This window comes from Neofelis nebulosa, chromosome 9, assembly GCF_028018385.1.
Source record: "Neofelis nebulosa isolate mNeoNeb1 chromosome 9, mNeoNeb1.pri, whole genome shotgun sequence".
In the NCBI taxonomy this organism is placed as follows: domain Eukaryota; kingdom Metazoa; phylum Chordata; class Mammalia; order Carnivora; family Felidae; genus Neofelis; species Neofelis nebulosa.
This window is the reverse complement of record NC_080790.1, coordinates 4,129,488-4,150,581: the sequence shown is the minus strand read 5'-3', so window position 1 is coordinate 4,150,581 and position 21,094 is coordinate 4,129,488.

Sequence of the window (21,094 nt, the reverse complement as noted above, 5' to 3'; positions counted from 1 at the left end):
TTATCTTACACTGAAACTTCTTTTTTTTTTTTTACATTTATTTATTTTTGATAGAGAGAGACAGAGCACAAGTGGGGGAGGGGCAGAGAGAGAAGGAGACACAGAACCAAAGCAAGCTCCAGGCTCTGAGATAGCAGCGCAGAGCCCGACGCGGGGCTTGAACCCACGAACTGTGAGATCACGACCTGAGCCGAAGTTGGATGCTCAACCGACTGAACCACCTGGGCGCCCCAACATTGAAACTCTTTCAAAAAGACTGTATGTAGGGGAGCCTGGGTGGTTCAGTCGGTTAAGTGTCTGACTCTCGGTTTTGACTCAGGTCATGATCTCACAGTTTTTGAGTTCAAGCCTCTCACCCAGCCCTGCAGTGATGATGCAGACGCTTGGGATTCTCTCTCCTCTGTCTCTGCCCCTCCCCTGCTCGCTCTCTCTTTCTCTCTCTCTCTCTCTCTCTCCAAACAGATAAATAAACTTAAAAAAATGGGTTGTATGTAAATGGGATTCTCCACTACTCAGCCTGAGAACCAGTAATAATACGGCCAGAAGACAATAACTTAAAATCTGTTGTTACGGAAGACAGAGGAAGGGGAACCCACAGTTGCAAAGCAAAAAATAAAGAAGGTCAGGTGGGAAGGAAAAAAGAGGTGTTTACTCATATAAAATTATATTCACGAGAAAACTTAACAAAGTGTAGAAGATTCCGGTGACGTCTAGTGTCAAATTTGTGGCGTTGCCGTTTGGGGTTTCTAGTCGTCCACAACCTAACCGGGGAGGAGGTCTTTCTGATGGGTGTCCGTCACTCCTTGTCAGTGTCACTTAAAAGGAGGCAACTTCGTGTCAGCAGCCCTGCTCACACAGGGCTGGCCGCAAGCCTGAGTGTGGTCACAGAGAGAATTCACTCAATGGCATGTGCCACTAAGTCTAGTTCTGCATTCTGTAACCTCCTTAGGGGCCATGGAATGCTGCCATATGAAAACAAATGTAAATAGGAAGCCAGTGGGATAACCAGGTACAACAGTAGTAAACAACGGTGTAAACCACACATGACAGGAACGTTTACTCACTAATAAGTTGAAGGAAATGGAGCGTGTGTGGTGAACACATAGAATATTACAAGTATTCAGGGCGCCTGGGTGGCTCAGTTGGTTAAGCATCCAACTTCGGCTCAGGTCATGATCTCGCGGTTCGTGAGTTCGAGCCCCGCGTCAGGCTCTGTGCTGACCGCTCAGAGCCCGGAGCCTGCTTCGGATTCTGTGTCTCCCTCTCTCTCTGCCCCTCCCCTGCTTGCTCTCTGTCTCTCTCTCTCTTTCTCTCTCAAAAATAAGTAAACATTAAAAAAAAATGTGTTTAAATATGTAGGCACTGATGATTCACGCTTACTATGCTTGTCTCCAAGGACAGCCTGTGGAGCCGAGACAAACTCGAAAAGAAAAACTCTAACTCACAATAAAAGTAATTTTCCAAACAACCTTGAGAGTTAGTCTCACAAGGCCCGGCATTGTTATTACATGTTAACGTCTGCTTGCCTTACTCAACACTCACTATATTTGACAGGGTTTTGATCCTCTCGACATCTTCCTGTGATGGATGTATTGTAGGAAGTTGAGTTTGCAGAAAAGCTGAATGATCCGTAGAAGACCCTTCATGTTCCTGGCACAAATTCAACTCTGGAATTTCCAGTTGGGCCTTCCTTTTCATTACTGACACCTACTGATGCTGATGTCCTTAAAACATGGTTTCATGAAATCCTGAAAATGCAGGTCAAGTAACCACCTGTGATCTATAAATATAATCCAAAAAGAGTATTTGTAAAGGTTCTAGAATATGAACAATGCATTGCTTTGCAAAGTAAAAAGTAGATACTATTTCTTCCTTGTCCTCATATCCAGTAGCAAGAAACATGAAATTTACCACATTGAACTGCAAATCAGCAGTGGGTATAGAGGAAAAGCTCAAACTTCACTCACAAATCTCTAGACTCAAACCTTGCTCTACTGCTTACAAAGTCTGTGACTTACTTCAATCCAGAGTCTTGGATCCTTCCATGAATAGTTCGTTGTGAGCGTAAACTGAGGTCTCCCGTATGGTTCTAGATGCGTGAGTCACACTGCCTCCTTGTCTTCATTTGTCCCCAAGTTCTATGCAACATCTTGAAGGTTTACCAGTCCCAGTTCACAGCCCGGTTTGGAACCAGATAAGAGATGGACATAGGAATTAGAAGGCGGTGGGAGGATTTCTTACACGTAACATCTATAAATTTGGTTAACTTGTGACCAGACGGGTTTGCCAAAATTCCCTGCCTGATGCCCCTCCACTGAGTCAAATCCACATCTTGCAAAGACCAGCTGGATGAACTCAGTAGGAAGAGCAGGTCTGCAGAACAGATGCACATCTGGAGGCAGGCCGTCTCCAAGATCATTCAGGAAGGCCACTAACTCAGAAGGAAATGGAAGAAAAGAGTCCAAAGCCTTCAGTGCTCAATGTTCTAACAGAGTGACTCTATCCATTTAAGAAAAAGAGGATCCAACCTGTTACAACCAACCAGTCAAGGCTAAGTCATTTCTGCACAGGGAGGAATGCATGGGGGGGCAGTAGGGGAAGAGGCCAAGACGGTCACATGGCATCCTTCTTCCCCACAGTATGTGCAGGAAGGGGTGATGACCTCTTCCTTGCGAGCCTCACCACCCTTCCTGCCACTCAAGCCGGAAGTACTGAGATTAGCTGGGACGTGACTTCTCTGTGCATCTAGACCCAACTCAACACTTACCTCCAGTGTCACGCCCTATGCGGGCTGACCATGCCCCGCTGTCGCTATGGCCTCTTTCTTTCGTTTTCTACTTCTGTTCGACCCACATGAGCTCCCTCCCACCTGCCATTTGTGTAGGTCATTCTTCATTCTGTAGCTCATCTCAGCTCCTGCCTATTCCTTCAGGAAGTGCCTCTCTGCCTCCTGTTTTCCTTTGCTTCTCAGTGACAGGTACCTTACAACCCAGATGTCACAAGGACCCGGGCATAACAACAGAAATGTAGTAGCTTCCGTTGATCAGGAATCACGACGATGCACCAAGCTCTGGGCCACGCATTTCTGTTTGCTTACGCTCCACAACCCCCTATGATCTCAGTCTATACTTTGGGGCATATGTTGAGTTAGCCGAGGTTTGGAAATAGTAACTAAGCCCGGTCTTTGAGGAAGGACCCTGACTGACAGTGACAATCATGCAGTCAGGATTCTGCCCCATTCCCTCCTGGTCCCCACGAGGGTCGGCATTCCGGTGAAGCTTGGGGACATTACGTGTCAGCGCCGGGGCGAGACAGGTTGCATTATTGCCATCTTAGAACCAGACTTCCCAGCTCTTGGATCTTCGGGGGATGTTTTGATATCAGAGGTTCAGGTGAAAGAAGCTGCAAGAAAAACCTGAGACACGGCACACGTGTACATCCCGGTTACACACTCCAGGTGTGTGCGTTTATGCCTGTCCAGGGCTTTGGCATTCTCCGAGAGTCCAGAAGCAGAGAGGACAGCGGGCACGTGGCAATCACACTCCCGGGCATTTCCGCACACGTCCGTGGCCATAAGGGGAGACTAAATAAGGCAGCGTTCAAGACAGGTTCTGGGCAGCTGCAAGATGTCTTTTCTGAACACGAGTTTAGGTGGATAAGAGTTCAGTAAGTGAATCTTCATTATCAATCCGCCACATAGCTAGAGTTACACGGAAGTGTCCCTCCTTCGGTGCAGGGAGGTATGGCCCCCGTGGCAGATCGCGTGCTTTCTTACGTGTCCAGGAGCATCCCTGACACACGTGACCGCAAGAAGACATCTTCAGCCCCAGACAAGCCTACTGGTTGCCTCTGCTTCTGCCCAGGCCTCTGGAGGAGGGGCAGTGCGATTCCACGCACCACGTCGTCCCTAACGCGGTCCCCTTCCTTTAGCCATGATTCATCTTGACGAGGAACGTTTAAAAGCAACAGTGTAATATGATCAAGAGTGTAATATGATCAACAACACCCATCCTCGGAAAAGGAGTCCGGCTGAAAGCTTTCTGTCCCCATGAATACTGCGGAGCCTTCAGCCTCGCGTCCGTGGTGGGCATAACGTCCCGCGAGCGGCTCCGGTTCTGTCCACACCGCCTGCAGGATCAGGGCTCTGGCTGAACCGGTTCCAGTAGGGGCTACCCCCGCCTGCAGGGCGAGGAGGAGGTGCAGGCATCCGGGGCCCCGCTCCCCTCCCCTCACTCAGCTCTGCCTCGCCTTAGCCGCCGGGCACTTCAGCCTCGCTTCCCGAAAGCTTCCCCGAGTCTTCCGTGGGCCCCCTCGTGCGTCTGGTGCTTCCCAGAGCTCTGACATTGGCTTCTACCTTCAGGCAGCACCCCTCCCTGCCCCTCGGACTCTTAGCATGCCACACTCGGCGATGGATCATTCCACCTGGCCCCGCAGAGGCTCACCTCTACGCCTGGAGATGTGGCCCACGTGGCTCCATCAGTCCCGGGCGCTCCTGGAGAAAAAGAAGTTTGCAGTGCACCAGGTTTCCACGCCCAGGAGGGACCTGAGAGGCTCTGTTTTGGAGTCCTTCACAAAATTTTACTTACCCAGAGCCATTACCATCATATCGGCCGTCCATCTTTCACTTCCTCGAGGAGCAGAAGTTGACGTCTTATCCCCAACAGGTATTCTCTTCTTTCTGGTTGAACTCAGCCACACACAACTGCCCTTCCTGCAAAGTAATTGATGCACAATTGACTTGGTCCTCAGGACCAAAGAGTGAGACCTCACATCCAGGGAACGGGGAGCCCTGGGGTCAGCAGCGGAGCCCCCGGTGGCTGTGGTCCTGTCTCCCAGCAGGTCTTCATCGTGGATGAACCAGAATGATGAGGGGATGGTGTTAGAAGGCAGCGTATTGTTTATTATTTCCTTATTTCGCTGTTACTCTTTTTATACTTCGCTTATTTATAAAATGGACAACACCTGTCCTGTCCGTCTCACAGATTTGCTGGGAAGATACCAAATGAGCTAATATATGTGCTGATACTTTACAAATCGCGTATCCTTATTCACATATGTGACACCGTTAATGATTCGTAGGGATAGAAGTAGTTGTTTTTTTAGTGATACTAAAACCACCCTGCACTTTTTTCACTGCTGCTTCAGTATGGAAACTTCCATTGTTCACAGAATTATAGGTTTTCTCAATACAAATATTCCATTATGGGGGCGGGGGGCGAGTAAGGAATGGAAAGAGTGTGATCGCTTTTATTAAAATTTGCTTGGATCCAATTTTTCATGTCAGTGTATATAAACAAGAGTTTTTTCCAGATAGAATGGGTTGATCGGTGCCCTAACCTGTCAGTGTCTCCTGTATCTCATGGTAAGAGTTACCTGATGTCTGTACCAGTGAGTGACTAATTAACCATCCCAACTCTCAGCAGCTGCAACAACAAACCATCATGTCTCATACTTCCTGGTCCATTGGGTGGTTCCTTTCTCGTCCTGACTTAAGTGATCCCTGTAGGCAGCTGGAAGCTGGGCTGGACGGGGCTGCACGATACAGCCTGAGCCTACTCACGTTTGGTGTTTTTAGGCTTTGGGGTCTGGAGGTTTCCGAGTACCAGCTGCAGTCCACGGGTGTCTCCTCCCCCCGGAATCTAGCCCGCCCCACTTCCGAAGGTGCTCGCAGGGATCCAAAGGCAGGAAGAGGAGGGGGGAACTAATAGAAAGTACTCCTCAAGTATCTGGATGCCATTTACCAACGCCTTACTGCCCCGAAGTGAGTCTCAGGCCAAGTCCGGATTCAAGGGTTAGAGGCAGTGATGTGGCCACGTTTGCAAATACTCCCCCACATTTGCTCACATCCCTGATGCCTCAGGGCCGGCTGGAGCAGCTGCTGAGCATTCATCTTGTGGTCAGCCCCAGGCCGGGCAAGGCGGGGCCTGCAAGGAAACATTACACACGGAGCCTGACCTTGTAAAGACAAGGTGCGCAGAAAACAGATATTGGAGAAAGGGCGGATGGAATAAAACGGTGGACACTCCGGAGCCGGTTAATATGCAGGAAAAGAACTACAGGAAGCCAGACTCACTGGGAGAACGAAGGAATTTGCTCCCATGGAGGAGTCACCTTAGACTTGCCTTATATTTTTTGCACGGTTCTAGCTTGCCTGGTTCATTTGTTAAAGAAAACAGTGTGTGTGTGTGTGTGTGTGTGTGTGCGCATGGTGGTGCCTGTATAAGTATTTCCTTCAGGGAAGGCACCACCGCTCTCTGCTCCATGATATCCATATCGCCCATGTTTCAAGGCACTTCTGTGTTTCTTACGTCACTAGGCGCCCCCCGGGCACACGTGAGGGAAGCCTTGCTTCCATTGTGGAGAAGAGGATGGGAAAAAGGAGGCTGGAAGGAGCCAGCTGGAGGCCAGTGAAGAACCAGCGAGGGCAGAGGCTTCCCCCCCCACCCCCCCAGGACGACAGCCCCACTGTCACATTAGGAAGTCAACCTGAAGGTCACGGAGATTGAGTCATACGCTTCCTCCGCCACCACTCCCTGAGTGTCTGCTGGATGCCACCATCTCTAATGGCGTAGAATGTTCTAGGGACGAGTGAGACTGTAAAGTAAAAAAAATAAATAAATAAACGTTCTGGAAAATAATAAGCTCCATCAATACACTAAATCATGATGATGAGGGGTGCCTGGGTGGCTCAGTCGGTTGAGCATCCGACTTCAGCTCAGGTCACGATCTCACGGCCCGTGGATTCGAGCCCCACGTCGGCCTCTGGGCTGACGGCTCAGAGCCTGGAGCCTGCTTCGGATTCTACGTCTCCTTCTCTCTCTCTGCTCCTCCTGCGCTCATGCTCTGTCTCTCTTTATCTCTCAAGAATAAATGTTAAAAAAATTTTTTTAAATCATGATGATGTGATTAGATACAGAGGCACGAGGCAGAGTGTGTGTCCCAAGGGAGCAGTGGCAACAGTGAATTGTTAACACCACGTAGTCAAAAAAGCCAGTTTAGCCGTCACTGTGTGACTGTAATCACCTTGCTCACGTTTGATTAAGTCTCCCCGTCTATAAAACAGAGAGGCATGTAATTGGCCTAGTTTCTTCTCGGGACTTTTTATGAATCAAAGGAGATAAGGTACCAGAGTGCGATTTGTGAAAGGCACACGTCATAGTCTGCTGCCATAATTATTGTGCCGCCCTTGCTACGATGACAGCTGTGGAAACAGAAGCAGAAGGTACATTCTAGACAGATCTCAGAGGCTGAGCGAAAGAGGTGAGGACGGGACGCCTGGGTGGTTCAGGGGGTTAAGTGTCTGACTCTTGATTTCGGCTCAGGTCATGATGTCAGGGTTCGTGGGACCCAGCCCTGTGTTCAGTTACACACTAACATCATGGAGCCTGCTTGGGATTCTCTCTCTCTCTCTCTCTCTCTCTCTCTGATAATAAATAAATAAACTTTAAAAAGATTAAAAAAATAAAGGAGGTGAAGACAGGTAAACTCCAGAGGAGAGGCAACATGGCAGACAGTGGGGTCTCCGTCACAGCCGGCTGAATTACACTGAACTCAGCATTGAGAATACAGCACAGGGAATGAACAGGTGACGTAGTCTAAAATGGCGGCCGATCCCCCTCCCCAGCCCAAGCCTGGCCCACCATCTTCTCAAACTCCAGTGGTTCATGTTCTATGGAGGAATATATGTTGCTTTTGGTGGCGAGGGGTGCTCTGGTGACTGAATAACTCAGTTTGAATCCTGTCCGTCAAGAAGGTTGGAATTTCTGCTCATCCGGGGTTTCTCAGCATGTCCTGTGTGAAGCTGGACACAAGTAACGCCCCAAAATGTCTATGAAGTGAGGCTGGGCCAAAAATGTCTAACAGAACACCCTCCTTTTATGCTCGGTACCCTATTTCTGCAGAAGCCCAGGGATTTCTCATAAAGGTGGTCATCGAACAGGGTGACCACTGACTCTGTAGATCTTAGACCTCACCCAATCTCTTCAGCCCTTCTGGGCTTTACTGTCTGCGGCCATAAAGCCCAGCCAATGACACCCACCTTCTCCGTTTGGAAGGGTGGATGAAACAGTACCTGGACGGTGTCTGGCACCAGGTAAGGACTAAAGAGGAGGCAGTTGCTTTTATCATTTTTATTTCCTGTCACGGTCAAAGGCAGTCGGATGCGCTTCTGCCCCCCGCCCATCCCGAGAGATCATGAGAGTGGACCACGTCCTCCTGAGGTTGCTGGCCCCTTCCAACCAAACCAGAACCTGCTGCCTCCGGCGGGGGGGGGGGGGGGGGGGGGGCTTTGCTGTATTCGGAAGGTGTGTTGAACCTGCCTCTCACCTGATCCTGGATACTCCTCGGGTTTCTCATTCCACACCACCTTGCGGGCAACAGGGCTCAAGCCACATGTTTTTGACACGGATGATATTATCAGCTCCAGAAGCAAATCAGAGAAGTCGATAGCGGGGCTGGGTTTTACCCACCTTTGGGCCTTTGCAATCATCGAAGACAATATGTTGTGCAAAGTTTAAGTTCTAGAGGCTTTGAGGCTATGATAGTGCGATGCAAATATAAAGCAAACATAAAGTAAAAAAAAGAGAACAGGTGATCTTGTAAAATATATTCCTTTGGCTGAACCACTTCTTTCTTGCACAGGGATGGTCCGATAAAGCAAAAGACCCTTAAAAATAGAATCGGGGGGGTGAAATCATCTCTGAGTCCACACTCCAGGAGACGTACCTGCCTGGGTCCCCCTCCCTCACTAGGATGATAATTGGGACTGTAGTTCTTAGACCACCTACCTAAAGTTTATGATATGAAATTGTAAACTTGCTTATTATTTCACTGTAACTCAATTCCTTTCACCCAAACACGCACACAAGGATCTGTGCTCACTGTCAATGGTAGCAAGACTTAATAGCTTTGACAGGAGGCAGAGAAAATACTGAAGACCAGCCCACAGTCATATGGACGCACGGAGGTCTGAGAAATCTGCTACTGGAAAAGAGAAAAGCGCGTTTCATCATCCCCCAAGGGGGTTAGGAGGGTTCTGGAAGGAGAGGATACTCCATCACGCATTGAAGGATGAGCGTAAAACTGTGGGCATAGAAAAGACAGGGAAGAGGGCAATTAATTCCAGCAGAACGAATAGCACGCATAGAATCAGGGCGTGCAAGTTCATGGCTCCTTGGGGAGAGAGCAGGTGTCTGTGCCCTTGAAAAAGGTTTTTGGGGCTCTGAATAGGGAAGGGAGCTCAGGGAAGCAGAAAAGCAAGATAAATCCCGGGGTGCCAATCTGGTTCCAAATGATCCTATAAAGTGGGAATTCTGGCACGCAGGTGATGGTTAAAGGAAAGGTAGTGGATTTTTAACAGCACCAACTTTATTTTGAGGTCAGTTCTCCGGAGAGAGGTTTGCTTTGATTGGTAGAATCTGCTCATGTATGCTGATCTAGATTGATCTACACATTTCTGGGAATTTATTGAACCGTTTCCAGACAGCAGGTTTAAGTGGGGCTGAGATCCATCGGTGAAAAAAAAAATCCCATAGTAAATTATCATCCTTTCAAATGCCATCTTGAGTTTATACATCGTTCTTTTTTTCTTACAAGTTACTCAAATCATTTCACATATAGCGTTGCATTTTCCCTAATGTTCCTAAGGCATAATTAGGTACATGCATTTCTAGGCTTATTTTATAAATATTGACATCTGACATATTGGTTACAGAATCTGCTGGAGAGAACACGACATCAAAACAGTCATCAAACTACACATTATTATCAGCTATTTTGTGTATAAGTCACCACATAAATAAAAGTGTTACAGGCATTTCTCTTTAACTGCATACGTTTGATATTTTTACGTTGACTTTACAGTTTCAAAATAAACTCTGCCAGCACATTATACAAATCTCCAGCACTACAGGAAAAAAAAAAAACATGTAACAAGGAAAAATAGGAAAAAAAGTAGAAATATCACCCATCTCATTACTTAGGTTGGAAGAACTGTCCACACCGTGGTCGTGGGATCGTATTACTTCAGGGCCTGATAAAGTGAAATGAGGACCGAGTTGACTAGGGGAGAGCCAGCGGGATGGGTGCCTGAACAGAAATACAAGTGGCAGACCCTGGCAAAATGCACGGAGATTGAAGTTAAAACAACAGAACCCCGTGCGTGCCAAACAATTCCCATCTGTAGATAAATTTGGTCAAGGACAGTGAGCTTACAACTCCTACTCATATCTGGACAGTTATATGGATGTGAGATTAGATAAACAGAGAAGTAGAGAGATAAACAAATACAGAGGCACAAATAATTTTTTAACAGTAAGACCATGCTGTTATTTTACGAAAATTATTAAAATTAGTTTCACTTTAAAAAAAAACTTTTTGAAGTTTATTTACTTTTGAGAGAGAGAGGGAGACACAGATTTGGAAGCAGGCTCCAGGCTCTGAGCTGTCAGCACAGAGCCTGACGTGGGGCTCGAACTCATGGACCGTGAGATCCTGACCTGAGCCGAAGACAGACACTTAACCCACTGAGACACTCAGGGGCCCCCAAATTAGTTTCCCTTTTAACTAAAGAATAAACAATTTTAAATTTCACAAAAATTAACTCCAAATGGCTCATGAGACCTAGACAGACTTCTTAGATGCAACCCAAGAGACAGGATCCATGAAGGAAAGAATTGAAATACTGGCCTTCATTACAATTAAAAAACTCTGCTCTGTGAAAGATAATATCAAGAGAATTAGAAAAGAAAGCATACTGGGAGAAAATATTTGTGAAAGACACATCCAATAAAAGGCTGTTACCCAAACTGTACAAAGAACACTTAGAATGAAACACTAAGAAAACAAACAACCTGATTACACAATTGGCCAGAGACCTTAACAGACAGCTCACCAAAGAAGGGATATAGAAGGCAAATATGCGTATAAAAAGATGTTCCGTGTCTTATGTCATTAGGGAAATGCAAATTAAAACCACCCTGAGATGCCAGTCCACACCTATGAGAAAGGCCAAAATCTGGGACATTGTGGAGCACTGGCAAGGACGTGGAGGGAGGAATTCTCACTCACTGCTGGTGGGAAAGCAAAATGCTGTAGCGAAATTTGGAGAACAGTTTGGTGATTTCTTATAAAACTAAACATACTCTTACTGTACAATCCAGCAATCACACTTCTTGGTATTTACCCAAAGGAAATGAAAACCTATGTCCACATAAACCTGTGTACAAATGTTTAGAGCGACTTTACTTCTAATTGCCAAAACTTGGGAGCAACCAAACATCCTTTAGTAGGTAGGTAAATAATAAATAAATACATAAACCATGAAACATCCAGACAGTGGAATAAAATTCAGTGCTAAAAAGAAACAAATTGTCAAGGCATGAGAAGACATGAGAGAAACTTCAATGCATATTGCTAAGCAAAAGAAGCCAATCTGATTGATGACATGACATTCTGGATGATTGAACCGCATGGCATTCTGGATGATTGAAACACATGACATTGATTGAACCACATGACAATCCAGATGATTGAACCACATGGCATCCTGGATGATTGAACCACATGGCATTCTGGATGATTGAACCATATGACATTCTGGATGATTGAACCACATGGCATTCTGGATGATTGAAACACATGGCATTCTGGATGATTGAACCATATGGCATTCTGGATGATTGAACCACATGGCATTCTGGATGATTGAACCACATGGCATTCTGGATGATTGAACCATATGGCATTCTGGATGATTGAACCATATGGCATTCTGGATGATTGAACCACATGACAATCCGGATTATTGAACCATATGGCATTCTGCATGATTGAACCACATGGCATTCTGGATGATTGAACCATATGGCATTCTGGATGATTGAACCACATGGCATTCTGGATGATTGAACCATATGGCATTCTGGATGATTGAACCACATGACAATCCGGATGATTGAACCACATGGCATTCTGCATGATTGAACCACATGGCATTCTGGATGATTGAACCATATGGCATTCTGGATGATTGAAGCACATGGCATTCTGGATGATTGAACCATATGGCATTCTGGATGATTGAACCACATGGCATTCTGGATGATTGAACCACATGGCATTCTGGATGATTGAACCACATGGCATTCTGGATGATTGAACCATATGGCATTCTGGATGATTGAACCACATGGCATTCTGGATGATTGAACCATATGGCATTCTGGATGATTGAACCATATGGCATTCTGGATGATTGAAACACATGACATTCTGGATGATTGAACCACATGACAATCCGGATGATTGAACCATATGGCATTCTGCATGATCGAACCACATGGCATTCTGGATGATCGAACCACATGGCATTCTGGATGATTGAACCATATGGCATTCTGGATGATTGAACCATATGGCATTCTGGATGATTGAACCACATGGCATTCTGGATGATTGAACCATATGGCATTCTGGATGATTGAACCATATGGCATTCTGGATGATTGAAACACATGACATTCTGGATGATTGAACCACATGACAATCCGGATGATTGAACCATATGGCATTCTGCATGATCGAACCACATGGCATTCTGGATGATCGAACCACATGGCATTCTGGATGATTGAACCATATGGCATTCTGGATGATTGAACCATATGGCATTCTGGATGATTGAAACACATGACATTCTGGATGATTGAACCACATGACAATCCGGATGATTGAACCATATGGCATTCTGCATGATCGAACCACATGGCATTCTGGATGATCGAACCACATGGCATTCTGGATGATTGAACCATATGGCATTCTGGATGATTGAACCATATGGCATTCTGGATGATTGAACCATATGGCATTCTGGATGATTGAACCACATGACAATCCGGATGATTGAACCATATGGCATTCTGTATGATTGAACCACATGGCATTCTGGATGATTGAACCATATGGCATTCTGGATGATTGAACCATATGGCATTCTGCATGATCGAACCACATGGCATTCTGGATGATTGAAGCACATGGCCTTCTGAAAAAAGCAAAATGATGGAGATAGTTAAGAGGCCAGTAGTTGTCAGAGGTGAGGATATGAATGATGACTAAGTAAAGCATAGAGGGGTGCTAGGAGCATAACAATACTCTATATGATATAATGATGTATTATGTCCTTACATGTTTGTCCAAACCCACAGAGAACACGATTTTGAGGATGAACCCTCATGTAAACTGTGGACTTTGCATGTTTATGATGTGTCAACTGTGGCTCACCCCTGGTAAAAAGTGTCCGATTCTGGTGAGTGATGTGGGGAGGGATGTGCCAGTGAACAGGAAGAAAGTACATGGGAAATTTGTGCACCTTTCAATTTTGTTGTAAACCTTCTAGATTCTAAATGTCATAAACTGATTGTGTAAAACACTCAGCATCTGCACACTTGCACTTCAATTAAATCTTTGTTTCATTTTTTCACAGTATTGGGTGACTGTGGACCACACTACATGAAGGAAATACCACTCTTCCTTTTCTCCTTCTTCAGCTCCTGACTGTTAAAATCACATTTTGTTTACATTGCATCCAATGTAAGTTGCACTCAGTCTACCAAAGCCTGGACTGTCCTGACCTCATGCTCTGTGTTTAAATAGATTCTTAGTCACTGTGAATCCTTCTTCCAAAATATCTTCATTCCACCGATTTCTCAGTCACTTTCTTGTTTGACTGGGTTTCACCTTTGTTAAGAGCAAGCAGTTGTCTGGAAATTCTGCCTTTATATTTGGATGACTTCTTAGAGTTATAGAAACATTGGATCATGCATCCAGTCCCTCAGAATTTCATAAAAAGTGCTCTGTTTTCTGGCATTGGGTAGACCATACATTCTTTTATGTACTGAAAGATAAGTTATTTCATTAAGTAAACTTTTTCAAAAAGGACATATGGGAGTTACATTTCTTGTTGTTTTTTTTTCTTTTTTCATGTTTAAGGATGTCTTCCTATTTCCTTTTTTACGGTTAAAAAAAATTCAACTGGGCATGTAATATTCTTGGCTCACATTTTCGTTCCCTAAGAAATTAGTAGATATTACGACACTGCCAGATTCCTGCTATTGACTGTAGGTGCCGAAAAGTATGAGACAAGACTAATTTTACCCCTTTAGGGAAATGCATTTTTCTGCTGGTTTATAAAACTTTTCCTTCCTGCCCCCCTCTCTCTCCCCCTCCCCACCTCCCTCCGTCCTTTCCTCCATTCCGTCCCAGTTTCTGCATATCGAGTGCATGTAATTAGATTATGGACTGAATCATTTAGTTTCAAGAAAAACACCTTAGTCCACATATGGATCACAATCAATTGATTTAGCAAATAATTTATTTGGTATCTTTTAGGAAGTACTCATGAACTCGCAGTGAAAAAGAAAAGCCAGGACCTTGAACACAACCTACATTTTGACATGTACGTGCCTTCATTCCTCCACCTCCAAAACCATGGCGTGTGACCCTCAGTGCCTTGCACACCTGTCATGGTCCTGTGCGCCTTCTCACAGGGCTTTATTTCATGCATATTTCTGTATGTTCTTATCTCTGTTGTTTTAACCTTAAAAATGTTTTATGGTGTGTGTAATCTTTTACAAGATTGCTCATTTAAAATGATATTGCTAAAATTCATTATGTCATTGTGTGTCACTCTTACTAATTTGTGTTGAGTGCTGTAGCATATATTACAGTTTCTTCTGTTATTTTCTTGTGATACATTTTCAGAATGTTTCCAGATTTTTGCATCTGTGGAGTTTTGATAAGAACATTCTTCTTCAGATTTTTTTCTCCAATGGAATAAAGTATAACATTTTTTCATGGGGGTCTCGAATTTAATCCCCCTGCCCACTATGAGTTGTGATCATCTCTCTTTGAGATGATAGATGATGATAGATAGATAGATGCATAGAAACATGGATAAGATATTGCTATTTGTGTTTCCTCTTCTGGAAAGTACCTGTCACATCTTCCCACCATTCTGGTACATTTGATATTTTCTTACTGATTTGCCAAAATATTTATATGATTTTTGTATCAATTTCTGTCATTTGTATATATTGAAAATACCTTCCTCCATTCTGTGACTTGTCTTTTCACTGCTTACACCCTATGGCTCTGGTACAAGTTTGTGGAAGGAATCAGTATCTTGACCGTGTTCTCTACTGGCTGAATTTAGCAAGGGAGGGGCAGCAAGAAACAGATAAGCTCGAGGAAAAAAAAAATAACCCGTTCATAAGCAGAAATAGCAGAAAAATAAAGAAAGTCCTGAAATAAGAGCCTTGCGGGTTGGAAAATCCAATTACTTATAAAGTCCCGAAATATTAAAAGACGTTTAAAATTACTTTGTGGCATGAATATTCAGGCTGGTGAAAACAGCAAAGCGAGAGCAGTCCGTCTGTTGAAAATGGGAGTCTCACAAGGGTCCCCACCAGAAGAGGCGTTGAACAACCAGGCCAGCAGCCATGTGACAACTGCAACATCTTCTACCCCAGGAGGGGAACCAGGCAGTTGAGCAGAGTGACCACGGTGGCAGGCTGTGGCCCTGGAAGGGCTGTGTCCACAGCACAGAGCAGCGAGGGACCAGCCGGCACCTGGGCGCCCGCACCCCTGACTTCCCTGGACCGTGGCGCTGCCTGGCAAGCGATGTCGGATGCGCAGGCTGTTTTGGGAAGCTGCCGGGATCCGAAAGTCACTTTGTCACAGCAGCTGGCATTGCTTACCCTGACTGACAGGAAATATTTCCAAATATTCCCTGGCATATGCTTTCTGGTGGCACCGATAGCCACGGTTTCTAGGTCGCAAAAAGATGTCAACGCTGGAGCTTTGCTCTGGACAGAGAATTCGATATATTCCGAAGGAACACAGGGTGGCTTCTTTGTTCCTTGTCTCTCAAGATATTAATTAGCCCCTCAGGAATACAACCATAAAGTGGCTCATTGCGTAGCTCTGCAGAGCTTTGCTCTCATATAGGGCAGAGCACTGATTAATTTTTTAATTAGTCTTACGACTTCCGTCTTGAAATGTATGTTGCCGAGCAGTAACTACTGATCATCAGCACACTTCGGTTCCCGAAGAAGGAGGGCTACGGGTCTAGGAGTTAAGACACAGCCAGTGTCCTCCTGCTCGGCCGCCCCATCCTCTGCCAGTCCCTGGAGCCTCATCTGGGGATACTCTGCTTTCAAACCCCACTCCAGCAGGAGCGATGCGGTCGCCGTTTGTCAACTGTATATGCCTTACTTTCTCATCGCCATGCCTCAGCTGCTGTAGTTCTTCTGGAACAACTTTTCTTTCCACCAGTACCAACCATTTTTTGGGTTTTTCTTGAGACAATTTAACCTTTATTTCATTCATTCATTCATTCATTCATTCAATTTTTCGTACTTATTATTTTTTATGAATATAACGTATTGCCCAACTGGCTTACGCACAACACCCAGCGCTCATCCCAAGAAGTGTCCTCCTCGATGCCCATCACCCTCTTTCCCCTCTCCCCCGCCCCCTGTCCACCTTCAGTGTGTTCTCAGTATTTAAGAGTCTCTTATGATTTGTCTCCCTCCCTCTAAGACAAGAATAGACACTTTTCCAAAGAAGACATCCAGGCGGCCAACAGACACATGAAAAGATGCTCTCAGCGTCCACCAGTAGCAACTTCTACGTTAACTCTTATATAAGGAAGTGCTCTGGGTAAATCACTGGCTTATAATAACGGCTCCGTACAGATTCGTTATTATTCTGTCACTATTTTCTGTGATTAAAACCTATTAAAAATCTTACAGCCCGGGAGCCTGGGTGGCTCAGTCGGTTAAGCTGACTCTTGGTTTTGGCTCAGGTCGTGAATTCATGGATTGGGGGATCGAACCCCACATTGGGCTCTGTGCTTTCAGCACAGGGCCTGCTTGGGATTCTCTCTCCCTCTCTCTGCCCCTCCCCTGCTAATGTTCTCACTCTTTTTTTGTCTCTCTCTCTCTCTCTGCCCCTCCCCTGCTCGTGTTCTCTCAAAATAAATAAACATTTAAAAAATCTTACAGCCAGACTTTCTACCTTTATGCTATACCTCTCTTAGAATAACATTGGGAATTGTATTTACTGTTATTATTTTAAAGTGTTATCAGATTACTCTGTACAATTCATGGCATAGTAAACAAAAAAACAGTAAAAAAGAGAATATTAATTCCCGAAAGAATTAATTCCAGATCTACCAATTATGGGTTATATGACTTTGAAAATATAACTTATACCATTTCCGGGGCTGGTCCTTCACTGCACGGTTACCTTCAGGGAGACTAAGTGGCTGTACGAGTGACCGAAAGGGCGAGTCCCTGATCGACACGCATGTGTTCTCCCCTCACTCCTTCTTCTCGTGGAAACACCTCTGTTGATGTCACTCCTCTGTTTACAGACGTTCCTTGTTGGATGTCACCCATGGGCTGTGCAGTCATCGGTCCTCTGGGTGTGCTGGTTTCCTCTACGGCCCTTTCCATCCACTGCCCCCCCAGGCACCCAGCTCCATGGCACTGCAATCCCAATGGGCTCCACCCTTTAGCTGCCTTTACCAAAGCCATTTTGCCTACTAATTCCCAAACCCCCCAAACCCAAATCTTTTCTTCATGGCACAACTCAACAGGTGTCTTCTCATGCTGCCTTTGAGAGTTCCCTGCCACCCACCTCTTAAAAAGACTACTCGAATAGAATTTCTCTACTGAACAGCACAGTGCATGTAATGAGCCTGACTGTTTGCATCTTACGTTAATTTAAACATACATCTTGAGGGACGCCTGGATGGCTCAGTCGGTTAAGCGTCCAGCTTTGGCTCAGGTCATGATCTCACCATTTGTGGGTTAGGGCCCCACATCAGGCTCTGTGCTGACAGCTCAGAGCCTGGAGCCTGTTTCAGATTCTGTGTCTCCCTCTTCTCTCTGCCCTTTCTGACATATATATTTTTTTTCTTTAAGATATATATATATATATATATATATATATATATAGACTTTCAGATACAAAGAAATTGGAAACGGATATCTCAGTCCTATTCAGTTCCAAATCAGGCTTGTATACAGCAGGTACTCAAAGAATGTTGCCGAACAAGAAATGTATACAGCAGGTACTCAAAGAATGTTGCTGAGTGAGAAATGCACAAGACAGAGGGAGGCCGAAAGCATTTTATTTTGTTGCAGTTTCCACTTACTTGCCTACCTGGTCAGAAGGCAGTTTCGTCGTGAAGGTCACCTGGAAGCAAATGGAGTTTAGCTCAGAGCAATCCTTGCCCACCTGAGTCCCTCCGCAAGCCTCCCCTGGGCTCAGAATCCTCTGCAGGCAATTGCCCATCAGCGCGTGTGCAGGAGGCTGGCGCTCACCAGGGACGATGAGCCTTCCTCCCCTGGGTGGGCCGAGCGGGGCGCTGAACTGTGTAAAGAAACATCTACACCCCTTTGATGATGGTGATGATGAGAGAAAGTTTCACCAAGGTATTTCAGACCGTCTGGGTTATTGCTTTGAAAAACTGCGTGTGTTGGCTCTGATCTTTTCTACTTTATGTCATTTGCTTTTATTATTTTATCCACACTTTATACATTGGAGATCGGATCGGAGCAATAATAAGAAAATCTCTTTATTTGGACCTGGAGGCAATATTCTGAATATATATTCTTCTCTAGTAGACCCTAACCATATAGGCTTTTCCTAGAACTGCTTTTATTAGATTTCTTGGAAGCAAGCAGAAAAGATTTGCTGAATTACATCTCTAACTCATGATCACACAGAGGGCAGTCACGGGTGCTTTCAAATGATGCACGCATACTGAGAGCTTGCTTTGTGTCTTTCCTGAGACGGCTACACACATATATTCGGTGTGTTCAACTGATCTCTGAAATGACAATTCTTTTTATTCAAACAGGAAGCCTTTGAGTATTTTAGCGGCTTGTTTTTACCTCTAAAATAATAGTAACAAATATTAATAGTGCCTGAGCATACGCAGGTTTCACTCTCGTGCCTGAAAGCGTCGGTCTCCTGGGGCGATGCGGCAAAGGAGGGTCCCGCCACGTGATCTCCCCAGACTTCACAAAGGTTCAGAAGTGTTGAGCGTCTTCTCCCAAATTACGGCTACTTGGAGATGTGCTACCAGTAGGCAGCGATTTTGTGAATCTCAACCCGTAGTTCTTTCCTTGGCGCGGTCCAAAACGAAGCCATTTTTAGAATCAGGAAAACTACAGGCTGTCTTATGCCCTATTGTCCCAAGCCCCTCTCCAAGAATCTGGTCCAACAGTAAGAGATGGACTTCTGTTTCCAGGGAGTTAATTATGTAGGAGTGCCCTTTGTCTTTTGGAACGCAGTCTATTTATAATGTAGCGTTACACGATTACCGGTGTTCCTTAGTACAAAGTTCCATTGTAAGAGGCTTCGGTCATTCTTTAATACCAATGTATTGGAAGCCCAAACTTCTCAGAGTCTCTTTAATAAGGGACTCCAGACTTCCCCGGGTCGGCTGAGCCGTCTCCAGCCTCGCCCTGGCACCCTGGCTCTCTCCAGCACACGTCAGCCGGACCGCAGCCACACCTGGCTTCTTGTAGTCACCACACCTTTCCATCTTTGCGACTCATCCAGGCCTGAAGCCTCAGATAGGAGGACCGAAGCTGGCATACGTGGGGGTGTGTCAACCCCTGCTTCTAATTCCTGGGATCCCTCTACTGGCCAGGAGGGAAGGGGAAGGCACAGGAAGGAAAAAGGCCAGCGGTATTAGGGTGGTTTCAGAAGCTGCCATCAACGTTTCTCTTTGAACTCAGTTGCCAAAATACGCTCGATCGGCCGCACTGAGGGGCCAGAGGGGCTGGGAAATGGCTTTATCTCCAGGGTCGACGGGCCTTTCTGTTTCTACAGAAACTGGAAAACATATACTGGGAATTTGCAAACCATCTCTTCACTCAACCCTGGGGAGAATGACGCCGTGTAGGGACACATCCTCATTCAGGCTTAAGATTGAGGATTCTGCCAGCAACATAAAGAAGACTGGAGGACATACGGCCACGGGAAGGAGACACTATGCCAACTGGGAGAGACGTGAAAGAGACAGAAGACATAGGGCTTGGTGACCAACTAGGGACACACGTTGAGAAGCAGCGACATGTAGGAAGACACCCAGGCTTCTGCTCTGGTGATTCATCTTCTTGCTTTTATGTCTTAGTAAGTATTCTTCTGGAAAATGGCAGCAGGCGGCAATGGTGCTTAAGGAGAGTTATTGTGCTTGCACCCGTCAGTTCACCCCCGGCTCCTTGTTGAAGACAGTACCGCCACCGCCATGGGTCCAGTGTCTGCCATCGTGTCCTGTTCAAAACGCCACCTGCCATCGCTTACGTCTCCCCACAACTCCCCGGTGCACTCGAACGATGCTTATCGGACCCCCATTTTGCAACACACCCGGTAAGAGTTTGGGAAGGAGCGGTGCGCACAAAATGCCCAGCACCCAGCTTTCTCGAGCGTCACGTCGTGGTCAGCAGTGGAACGGTCTCAGGTACCGGCTTCCGTCCACTCTGTCACCTCCCAAAACTGTCCCCATCTCACTCCTGGACCAGGGCTGGATCTGACTCTCCAGGTGCTACGATGGCTTGTCAACGTATGACGTCGCTTGTATGACGGCAACACCTGAGGCCAGCGCGGGCACGGTTCCGACGGGTTTCACCCATTTCCGCTGCTTTGCTTCAGAGCAGCGTGAACCCCCTAATAGCGGGGAGTCCAGCAGGACCAATGTCAAAGCCTAAATGAGGACCACACTGATGGGTCATCCCTGATAGCAGCAGTAGGACTTAAAATGGGAACATCTGGGTGGGGAGTAAAACTCAGGATGCGGAGTCAGAGGCTGGTTACGGGGCTCTTTTCCCTCCCTGCTTTCTGCGCTCCTCCTCTTTCCAGGCACCCACTTACAGAGTCTTCTTCTGGAAGGCTCTTCGCACAAAATGGCAGTATTGTGTGTTTATTCAGGAGGCTACACCTCCGTAAGGTTCTTAGTTTGGAAATTCTGGCAAGGAATAGGTAAGCTAATCTATATGAAAGTGGCAGTGTCCAC